The sequence below is a fragment of the Panthera uncia genome, chromosome X (genome assembly GCF_023721935.1).
Source record: "Panthera uncia isolate 11264 chromosome X, Puncia_PCG_1.0, whole genome shotgun sequence".
Lineage (NCBI taxonomy): Eukaryota > Metazoa > Chordata > Mammalia > Carnivora > Felidae > Panthera > Panthera uncia.
The window spans coordinates 122,024,977-122,036,971 of NC_064817.1; the positions used below are offsets into that span (position 1 = coordinate 122,024,977).

General features: G+C 40.1%; 1 protein-coding gene across 2 annotated transcripts in view; it reads left to right on the plus strand.

Annotated features, from left to right (window-relative positions):
- Nucleotides 1-9,935, plus strand: part of LOC125932117 (phosphatidylinositol-binding clathrin assembly protein-like) — a 47,616-nt gene extending 37,681 nt beyond the window's left edge. For both annotated transcript variants that reach the window (XM_049644541.1, XM_049644542.1), the window contains 2 exons: nucleotides 8,802-8,913; nucleotides 9,789-9,935. The gene's annotated coding sequence lies outside the window, so the exon portion shown is untranslated. The remainder of the gene's footprint in view (nucleotides 1-8,801; nucleotides 8,914-9,788) is intronic.
- The last annotated feature ends 2,060 nt before the right edge of the window (nucleotides 9,936-11,995 follow it).

Consider the following 11,995-nt stretch of genomic DNA (forward strand, 5'->3'; position numbering starts at 1 on the left):
CTTCAGCCAGGTCACGATCTCGCGGTCCGTGAGTTCGAGCCCCGCGTCAGGCTCTGGGCTGATGGCTCGGAGCCTGGAGCCTGTTTCCGATTCTGTGTCTCCCTCTCTCTCTGCCCCTCCCCCGTTCATGCTCTGTCTCTCTCTGTCCCAAAAATAAATTAAAAAATGTTGAAAAAAAAATTAAAAAAAATAAAATAAAAAAAATAAAAAAATATATATTATAGCCATCCTAATGGGTGTGAACTAATATCTCATTGTAATTTTGATTTTCATTTCCCGAATGATTAGTGATGTTGAGCATCTTTTCATGTGCTTTTTTGCCTTCTGTATATTTTCTTTGGAGAAATTTCTGTTCAAAACTTTTTGCCATTGTTTTAAAAGTTTATTTATTTATTTTGAGAGAAAGAGAGAGCACAAGTGAGGGAGGGGCAGGGAGAGAGGAAGAGAGATAATCCCAAGCAGGCTCCACACTGCCAGTGCAGAGCCTGATACAAGGACCGAACCCACCAAACCCCCGAACCGTGAGATCATGACCTGAGCCTAAATCAAGAGTCCTATGCATAACAGACTGAGCCACCCAGGTGCCCCAACCTTTTGCCATTTTTGAATTTGGTTATTTGCTTTGTTGTTTTTAAGTTGTAGGTGTTCTTATATAGATATATGAGATATATGAATAGCAAATATTTTCTCCCATTCTTTTCATTCCCTTGATAGTGTCCTTAAATGTACAAAATTTTTAGAGTTTTCATGAAGTCCAATTTATCTATTTTTTTCTTTTGTTGCCTGGACTTTTGGTGTCATGTTGAAGATTTCATTGCCAAATCTGATGGTATGAAAGTTACTCCCTATGCTTTCTTCAAAGATTTTTATAGTTTTACCTCATAAGTTTAGTTGTTTGATCAATTTGGGGTTAGTTTTTGTATATACTGTGAGGTCAAGGTCCAAACTTACTGTTTTTCATGTGACTATCCAGTTGTCTCTGCAGTATCTGTCGAAGACTGTCCTTTCCTCATTGAATGGTCTTGGAACCCTTGTCAAAAATCAATTGACCAGATATGTGAGGGTTTTTTCTGTACTGTCTCCTATTTCATTGGTTTATATGCCTGTCTAGTCCTAAATTTTTCATGTTCAAAGAAAGATCATTGCCCTGGGTATAAATGGTTTACTATATTTGTTCTCAATATTAAATATGTAGCAGAATTTCTTCTGTATAATATTTCTTATTAAATATTAGTAGAAAACATACTATGTAGTAACTGACACTTTTCTTCAAAGTACTACCTCCAGGGGCCTATCCAGTGACTTCACAGCAAGTGCCTATATAGAATGGTAAGAAGAAACCCTTTTAGGATATCAAGAGTGGGAGATATATTTAAACAACTTTTTAAAATGTTTATTCTTGAGAGAGAGAGAGAGAGAGAGAGAGAGAGAGACAGAGACAGAGACAGAATGTGAGCGGGAGAGGGGCAGAGAGAGAGGGTGACACAGAATCCGAAGCAGGCTCCAGGCTCTGAGCTGTCAGCACAGAGCCCGATGTGGGACTTGAACCCACAAACTGTGAGATCATGACTTGAGCCGAAGTCAGATGCTCAACCGACTGAGCCACCCAGGCGCCCAAGAGTGGGAAATATATTTAAAATTCTCCATGGCTTGCACTAACAGAAAAAAAAACATGATACAGATAATTAAAAATGGAAGGTAATCAATCCACATCCTTTCCTTGCATTGGAAAAAGAAATGGCAGCCCTTTGAGATATGATATCTCAAAGGCTTTATGAGAAAGGAACCCTAGAAATGGGGAAGAGATGGGATTTGTGGCCGTGCAATAATTTAGAGAAAGCTGTTCCAGAATTAATAGATAATCCAAAATAGGAATAATCAATATGCACATAATGGAGATATAAGTATAACTTACTTTACACTCTTGGTTTGAGTTATGAGCTACTGTTTGCTGCTGGTTTTTCTCCTTTACTGCAGGGATTTTTGTTGTTATTTCATTTTGTTTTGTTTTATTTGCCATTTTGCTCTCTGGGATCATTTCCACTCTTCATTAAGCAGGTAAAAGAAAAGTGAAATGTAATAAGGCTGAATTTGTTGTTGTTGTTCAAGACTTGCAATGGGAGAAATTGTTAAGACGAGCAGAATGTCTGGAGATTTTCTGACTTCAGGTTTTTCATCCAACCTGTTTCTAACTCATTTTAGTCCATTATTTCTGTTCTGCCTATTTGGCAATGTTTTCATGATTTAAATTTTTTCTTTACTTGGTTAAAAATTGTTTGCAATCAGCAGTTCCCCTTTTTATAGCTTCAGTGCACTCCATAGATGTCATGTGATATAATACAGTTAATTGAAACTGTGAAGTCATTCAGTCTACATAGCCTCACCACCAATTAACTCATGTTTTTTTGTTGGTGGTGTTAATTTGGAAAAACGTTAAAAATACAGGAAAGTACATAAGATAATAGCCATCCATACCTCAAAGTCCTGAATTACTAAATGTTAGTATTTTGTCATAATTTTTTCAGATAATTTTTAATGATAATGATGTTATTTTACAAATAACAGCAAAATAATCTTGGCACACCTCCAGTGCTAGTCACCCTCCACCCCTCCAGAGACAATGACTGTGATGAATTTTATGTGTGGCCTTCCAGAACATTTCCATTCTTTTGCTATGGAAAAATATATACTATTATTTTATATGATTTTTAAAAATTGATTATGATCAGTATCATTTTGTACTTATTGCTGAAAAATTTTTTTTCTTTTTGTTTTTACAAAAATTTTTTAATTGAATTTTTAAAAATTTATATCCAAATTAGCTAGCATATAGTGCAACAATGATTTCAGGAGTAGATTCCTTAGTGCCCCTTACCCATTTGTCCCATCCCCCCTCCCCCAACCCCTCCAGCAACCCTCCATTTGTTCTCCATATTTATGAGTCTCTTCTGTTTTGTCCCCCTCCCTGTTTTTGTATTATTTTTGCTTCCCTTCTCTTATGTTCATGTGTTTTGTCTCTTAAAGACCTCATATGAGTGAAGTCATATGATTTTTGTCTTTCTCTGACTGACTAATTTCACTTAGCATAATACCCTCCAGTTCCATCCATGTAGTTGCAAATGGCAAGATTTCATTCTTTTTGATTGCCGAGTAATACTCCATTGTCTATATATACCACATCTTCTTTATCCATTCATCCATCGAGGGACATTTGGGCTCTTTCCATACTTTGGCTATTGCTGATAGTGCTGCTATAAACATGGGGGTGCACGTGTCCCTTCGAAACAGCACACCTGTATCCCGTGGATAAATGCCTGGTAGTGCAATTGCTGGGTCGTAGGCTAGTTCTATTTTTAATTTTTTGAGGAACCTCCATACTGTTTTCCAGAGTAGCTGCACCAGCTTGCATTCCCATAAATTTTGTTTTTAATCTTTATTTTTGAGAAAGAGAAAGCAAGGGAGCAACAGAGAGAGAAGGAGACGCAGGATCCAAAGCAGGCTCCAGGCTCTGAGCTGTCAGCACAGAGCCTGACGTGGGGCTTGAACTCACGATATGTGAGCTCATGACCTGAGCCGAAGTCAGATGCTTAACTGACTGAGCCACCCAGGTGCCCCACCGAAAATTTTCTCAAAAGAATTCTGTATATGCTATGTTACTACTTCTTTTCCTCTCATTCTCTCTTGAACTTATTACAGTAAGGACTCTGCCTGCCCCCATCGTTCTTCTTTCAGTCATGTGTGACCTCAGTATTACCATAACCTATGGCTATGTCTCAGTCCACATCATGTCTTACCAGTGGTATTTGATACAGCTGACCACTCCCCACTCCTCGAACTTCCCTTTTCACTTGACTTCTAGGACATCATACTCTCAACCCATTGTTCCTTTTCAGTTTTGTCTTTCCCATCACTGAATACTCGAGTGCCCCAGAGTCAATCTCTGAGCACCTTGTCTATCAACATTCATTCCCTCGGTGACCCCATCTACATCATGGCTTTAGACGTACATTTATACGCTGATGATTCCCAAACTTGTATCACCAGTCTAGAGCTCTTCCCTGTTACCAATGTATATATCCAACTGCTTAATTGACACCTTCACCTGGATGTGCAATTGGCATCTCAAACTGTACAGATGCAACACTGAACTCCTGATCTCCCCAAAGCTGTTCTACTCACAGCCACCCCAATCACAGCTGATGGCAACTTTGTCTTTCTAGGTGCTCAGGCCAAACACGTTGGAGTCCTCCTTGATGCCTTTCTTTCTTTTGCTCCATAAATGATTGGCTTACAGAATAAGTTAGATCAAGCCACTCAGGTGCAACTGCCCCTGCTCCCGTTTCTCTCGGAGTAAAAGCCACGGTTCCCCATGGTCTCTCTGTCTTCATATCCTGGCACTTTTGCCTTGCTTAGTTCATTCTAGGCACAGGACTTCCCTGCTATTCTTTGAGCACACCAGGCACCCTCCCAGCTCAGGGTATTTGCAACTTTTTATGCCCTGTGCTCGCAGCACTATTTTCCTAGATACTCATTTTGCTCACTACCTTACTTCCTTCAGGGATCTGACCAAATGAGTCCATTCTTGACCACCCTATATAAATAGCACCCCACTATTACCCGATGAGTTACTTTTCTGTCCTTATCTTACTCAACACTTCTATCACTCAGCCAGCATGTACTCATTAAGCATCTACTATGTTCTAGGTACTGTTTTAGGAAAGGGGATATAGCAATAATCAAAAGGAACAAAAATCCATGTCCTTGTGGTACGTACATTCTAATGGGAGGGAGTACACACAATAAATAAATAAGGTGAATTTCTTCACATTCTATGAAGAAATTTAAAGCAGGGAAGAGTAAGAGTATTGGGGTAGGTTTCCATTTTAAATAGGCTGGTCAGTGAACACTTTATTGAGAGTATGACTCAGTCTTGAGTAGAAAACTGAAAGAGGAGAGGGAATAGGCCACATGGAAGATCAATTCCAGGGAGAGGGAATCGTCGGTGCGAAAGCCCTGAAGAGTGTCATGAGAGAGTAGATAAGATCACCTAGGAGTCAGTGTAGATCTTTAGTAACACAGATCCAAACAGTGAGCCCTGGGATGACCTGTCATTCACGGAGCAGGGAGATGCAGAGGAACTTGCAAAGGAGGTAGAAAAGGAGTGGCCGTGGGCACCTGGGTGGCTCAGTTGGTGAAGCATCTGACTTCAGCTCAGGTCATGATCTCACGGTTCGTGAGTTTGAGCCCCACGTTGGGCTCTGTGGTGACAGCTCAGAGCCTGGAAACTGCTTCAGATTCTGTGTCTCCCTCTCTCTCTCTGCCCCTCCCACACTCACACTCTGTCTCTCTCTCTCTCTGTCTCTGTTAAAAATAAAATAAACATTAAAAACATTTTCAAAAAAAAAAAGGAGTGGCCAGTGAGGGAAGAGGAATGCTTCTTGAAACACTCTTAGATTTGGAAACACCATACTCTCTTAGTTTTCCTCCTACCTCATACCTGTTTTCTTTTCTTTTAATTCTAGGGTTCTTAAAATACTGTTTTTATTTGAGTACAGTTGACACACAATGTTACTTTAGTTTCAGGTGTACAACTTAGTGATCTGACAAGTGTATACATTATGCTGCCATCTGTCATCACACAACACTATTACAATATCATTGACTATATTCTCTGTGCACTTTTATGTCGACCTTTTATTCCCATGACTTATTCATTCCATTGCTAGAAGCCTCTATCTCCCATTCCCCTTCACCCATTCTGTCCCTCCCTCCCTCCCTCCCCTATGGCAACTGTCAGTTTGTTTTCTGTATTTGCAGATCTGATTCTGCTTTTTATTTGTTGTTTTGTTTTGTTTTAGATTCCACATATAAGTGAAATCACATGGTATTCGCCTTTCTCTGTCTGACCTATTTCACTTAGCATAATGCCCTCTAGGTCCATTCATGTCGTTGCAAATGGCACAGTCTCATCTTTTTTTTTATGATTGCATAATATTCAATCTTCCTTCTCTGCTTGTCTATCGATGGACACGTGGGCTGCTTTCACATCCTGGCTATTGTCAATAATGCTGCAGTAGACACAGGGGTGCATCTATCTGTTTGAATTAGTGTTTTCATTTTATCTGGGTAAATACCCAGTAGTGGAATTACTGAATCATATTATGGTTCTATATTTAACTTTTTGAGGAATCTCCACACTGTTTTCCACAGTGGCTGCACCAGTTTGCATTCCCACCAACAGTGCACGAGTGTTCCTTTTCCTCTGCATCCTTGCCAACACTTGTTGTTTCTTGTGTTTTTTATTTTAGCCATTCTGACAGCTGTGAGGTGATATCGCATTGTGGTTTTGATTTGCATTTCCCTGATGGTGAGTGGTGTTGAGCATCTTTTCACGTGTCTGTTGGCCACCTGGATGTCTCCCTTGGAAAAATGTCTTTTGCAGGTCTTCTCATTTTTTAATTGGATTGTTTGGGGTTTTTTGGTGTTGACATTTATAAGTTCTTTGTATATTTTGAATATTAACCCCTTATCAGATATGTCATTTACAAATATCTTCTCCCATTCAGTTGGTTGTCATTTTGTTTTGTTAATGCTTTCCTTTGCTGACTTCACAGCTCTTTTAAGTCTTCATTTGGACTTCTCTGTGCAACTTCTATAATTCACTATATTTGCCAGTTAAGCTCCAAAAGAGGATTAGAGGAGTATCATATGATGCTAGGTATGTCTATATATGCTAGAAGTAAGTATGGGCCCAAGCCTGGAGAAAGTAGACTTAATAGGGATATAAGGGAATGGGGGTAGAGCTGGGATACTCCACAGGAAAGGATAGGCAGCTAGGGTCCAACCACTAAAAGGTAGACTCCAGGTTAGGAAACAGTAACCAGATGGCATGTGTTGTTAGTATATAACAGAGACTGAAGCAAAATGTGTGGATCGCAAAGTAAAAACTAAAAGGCTACAAAAAGAGCCAGGTTATATCACAAAATTTTCCCCCCCCAAAGTGAACAGAATAGGGCCCATTTCCTAGGGAGTTTGCGTGAATGAGTACAAAGCTGTACCTAGCATTGGCTGGACTGTGGAATGGGGATCTCACCCCTCAGGCATGAGTAACTACAGACCCAGGTGAACTGAAGGAGGCATACACACCTAGGTTCCCTAGAAGGATTAGGTGCCCCATCTGGTCACTGCATGGGGCTATTCCAGGGTACAATATCTGATAGAATCATGGAAGTGGACCAAGGTCTCAGTCCTTGAGCAAGAGCAATCTTGATGATTTCTAAGCAGCACTGTTTGTAAGATGGGAAGTCATAGCAAGCCCTCTGTTTGGTCCTGCAGAGGCGACAGCCCTGTACCCTGCAGAGAGGTGGGGGCTGCTTCTCAATTGCTGCCATGGGGTTAAGACAACAAGAAAGACAGGAAAACTTAACCTTAACCTTAAAACTTAACCTTACTATCAACTAAAATTCTATTAGTCATTTTTACTTCTCCCCTATTCACTTCTCCCAATATCCCCCTGGGGATTTTTTTAAGATCCAAGAGCAAAACTTCACAATTTTCTCTGTTAAACTTCAGCTTATTCATTTGGGATCCTATCTCTAGCTTGGAAAGTACACTAATGTTTCTGAGTCTATTTAATATGTTTATTATCCCTTCCAGTATATATGTTATCCACATGTTCAATGAGCATGGCATCTACATTTTCATTGATACCTTAGATACAGATAATCTGGAAGACCAAGGACACAGTCCTGTGCATATCACCAGAAACCTCTCAGCAGGTCAACACATTAATCATTAGTCTTTAGATATTAGTCATTTCAAGTCTCTAATTTACCCAGTTGTCCTTAACTACAGCCCACATTGCCTCAACTTGTGAGGAAAAAGTGCAATAGATAAAGATAGAGAAGCAGTAGGCTTGGAAAGACTTGCTGAGGAGTTTCACACTATCTGTAGTTAGTGAGGATGCATTTAAGAGGTTTAAACAGGGAAGGAAAATGGCCAGAGTCTTATCTTAATGGGCCTGTGAAACCTCCTCATATTTGTCTTTCATTAAATGTCCTTCTTTCATCTTTTGAATATATTTTAAAATCTGTATACAAATGCCAAATCGTAATGTTGTACATTTTAAATATATACAACTTTATTTGTCAGTTATACCTCAACAAAGCTGGGGGAAAAAATCTGAGCTTATCAGGTCACCAGAAAGGTAACACAAACTAGAGAGATGTCAAAACAACACCTGACGCGCTATCAATTCTTAGCCCCGAATGCCTACCTAGCTCCACTCACCGCCATTACCTGGTGTGCCTGCCTGTTCTTCCCTCATTCCTTCCACCAGGAAAAGTTCTACATATCCTTCACGTTTGACCTGGAAATCATCAAATCAAATCGCATGCCTGTACTAAAGTATTTCATCAAAGATCCATACATATTGTTGTATATCTAACATGTTCCATGTCCACCTTACAGATTTCCCTTCTCTTTCCCATGAGGATTATTGGCCCTGCAATGTAGGAGATCTTATTCTCATAAAGAGTCCTCTGTAGGCCTTATCGGTAGTTCATTCATGCCTCCTTTTCTAGAACTATTCTTGAGTTCTTATTCCTTCACACCGTCTCACCAGCAGTTCCTTCACATCTACTTTTCTCTCTGGCAGTTAGCATTCCTTTCAGTTGATGTTCATTAAGTGTCGTATTTACTCTGGAGGGGCTACTTGTGCTCCTGGTACTATCGTATTGGGAGAGCAATTAGATGGTAATTAAGTTTTCACTTTTTGTTTTCTTTTCCATTTAAATTCATAGGTTCAAACTCCAGTGGGAGCTCCTTACCGAATGGTACCTCAACCCACTAGTTATACGCAACCAGGCTCAGAGACCAGCAAGTAACCCTTCTACTCCATCCACAAGAAATAATGTATGTTTGAACTGTTGTTGCTTAGGGCCTTGGCAGAGATGTACAATCACTGGAGGCTTGGCCAGTGTCAGAAGAGAGTTTTACAATCTACACATCTTTTGTGTACTGTTTGTCTCATAGAAGAAAAATGAATTCTAACATTTTCAGCATTATAAAAAGACACCAAACTGTGCAGACCTCGTCCTCTACAAACTTGTGTTGTTAAACCTCAGCTGGGTTCTGATACTTACCCAGCAGTCCTTTTATTCTTTCATTCAATAAACCCAACTGGCTCAGTCCTGGACAGGTGGATAAATAACTCAGCCTGGAGATTTCAGGAACAACTTCCCAGAGAAGTGTTCTCTAAGTTGATCGCTAAGATTTAAAAATAGAGAGCCTGTCAAGGGAGTGGGGAAAGGATATTCCAGATAAACAGATAAACAGATAGGAAAGCACAAAGCACCATGGGAAATCAAAGGAGGGGATGATTAAGTCAGGGATCAAATGTTCCAGGGTAATGAGTATCAAATGACAGGGAGGATTTCAACTAGTAGATGTATAGATAATAGAAGTTTTGTATCACAGCTAGAGAAAACAGCTTCAGCGTAGAAGTGCATGCAAGTGTGGAAATGTGGATGCATGTAGCTGAAGCATATGGGAGAGTGTCATTGCTTCAGAGTATTATTTTCTAGAATTTTCTTCCTTCAGTCTTTAGGTGATGTATTGGGTCCCCTAGTTCCTGAATATTTGTCTTAGGAGGCCTGACAAAGCTTCAAGTATTAGATACTAAGGTGGACCAGAAGTTGGTGTAAAAAATCTGTAATTTATTTTATAACCACAGGGAAAAATATGTAGAAATGATAAAAGACTTACATATCTATCTTTCTTTCATGCAGACACAATCCATGTAGAAGTATCAAAGCACAAAGATTCATATTCAGAGGTGAAAAAAAAGGTGATGATCTCTCTAAAGCCTGAACTGAACCATCCACATCTGCCAAGTAAAGTAAACATTCATTTGAACCATCAGTACTTTTGAGACTCTTCAATTCAATGTTTTAGAGCTGACGCACTCTACTTCTCTTGTTTTAATAGTTATTCTTGAAATTGTATCCTGCAAAATTATCAAAAACTAAAGTTAATATCTTAATTTTTCCTCCCAAATAACACAAGGACCATAGAACACTTTTAAACTGTAAGGCCATTCGCTCCCAACTTACATACTATGGTGGTCCAATATTTTAGACCTGTCCCGTTTTGTTAGCCCCCCAGATAAAAAGTATTCGTATTTATATGAGGCATCTGGCTGGCTCAGTTGGTAGTACATGCAACTCGATCTTGGGGTCATGAATTTGAGCCCCATGTTGAGAATAATTTAAAAAAAAGGGATTAGTATTTACAGAAACAGTTTTTGCTTAGATTTAGCCATGTGTTTACAAATTCTTTGTTCGCTATTCTTTCTTGTAATTATTGTAATTATTTTCGCTTTTTTGAAGTACATCTTTTAGAAGTTCATTTAGTTTAGTTATGCTTGTGATAAACTCAGTTTTGTTTATCTGAAAATCTTTCTTCTTACTCATTATTTTTAAACTAAATTTTATTATTTTTAAGTATATTTATTTATTTTGAGAGAGACAGAGAAAGAGAGAGAGTGCAAGCAAGGGAGGGGCAGAGGGAGAGGGAGAGGGAGAGGGAGAAAGAGAATCCCAAGCAGGCTCTGCACAGGTGGGGCTCAATGCCACGAACCGTGAGATCATGACCTGAGGCCAAGCCAAGTGTCGGATGCTTAACCAACTGAGGTACCCAGGTGCCCCTAAACAAAATTTTATTTTAAAAAATATCTTTAAATGTTTATTTATTTATTTTGAGACAGAGAGAGCATGGGGGAGGGGCAGAGAGAGAGAGAGAGAGAGAGAGAGACTTTCAAGCAGGCCCCGTGCTATCAGCGCAGATTCTGATGCAGAGCTTGATCTTATGAACTGTGAGGTCATGACCTGAGCCAAAACCAAGTGTCAGACCCTTAACCGATGGAGCCACGCAGGTGCTCCCCTAAGCCAAATTTTAAACTAATGTACACATACAAGTTCTACAAGCATGCTTGTATGAATCTTTTTGCAGACAAACATGGATATATCTCCTGGGTAAATATATAGGAGTGGAATGGGTGAGTCAGAATAGGTGTTTGTCTAAAATTAAAACTGCCAAAAGGTTTTTTTTTTTAATTTTTAATGCTTATTTTATTTTTGAGAGAGACAGAGTGCAAGTGGGGAGGGGCAGAGAGAGAGAGAGAGACATACACAAAATCCGAAGCAGGCTCCAGGCTCTGAGCTGTCAGCACAGAGCCCGATGCGAGGCTCAAACTCACGAGCCATGAGATCATGATCTGAGCCGAAGTTGGATGCTCAACTGACTGAGCCACCCAGGTGCCCCAAAACTGCCAAAAGTTTTCCAAAAACAACTGTTCCACTTCTTCCTGCTGCCAATGTATGGAGAAATCCAGGGACTTCAAATTGTAGCCAGAAATTACTGCTGTCAACATTAAAAAAATATTTTTTTAATGTTTATTTGTTTTTGAGAGAGACACACACACACACACACAGAACCCAAAGCAGGCTCCAGGCTCTGAGGTGTCAGCACAGAGCCCGACTTGGGCTCTAACCCATGAACATGAGATTGTGACCTGAGCCAAAGTTGGATGGTTAACCAACTGAGCCATCCAGGCACCCCACAAATGATCCATCCACAAATGAGCCATCCCTCACCCCATGATGAGGGAGAGTGGGGCAAGCTGAGGGCAAAGTACAGGCTAACAGCACCCCACCCCCAGGTGGGGTATGTGTGACATTCCTTAGACACTCCTGGCTACCCAAAAACAAAGGACAGGGGTTTAAGTGCATGCCATGGTGATGTGGGAAACTAAGGCAAATGAAAAATTAAGTTCCCTTACTGCCTACAGCCGCTTATTGACAAGTCCTTGAAACCGGCAGAGTGACGTCCCTCTAGGAGCTCAGCTGCCTCTATGATGACACTTTGCTGGGGGCAAAAGAGAATCTTGGCTTAACATTATCCTGACCCACCCCCCAGGAACCTGTAAGTCTACTTT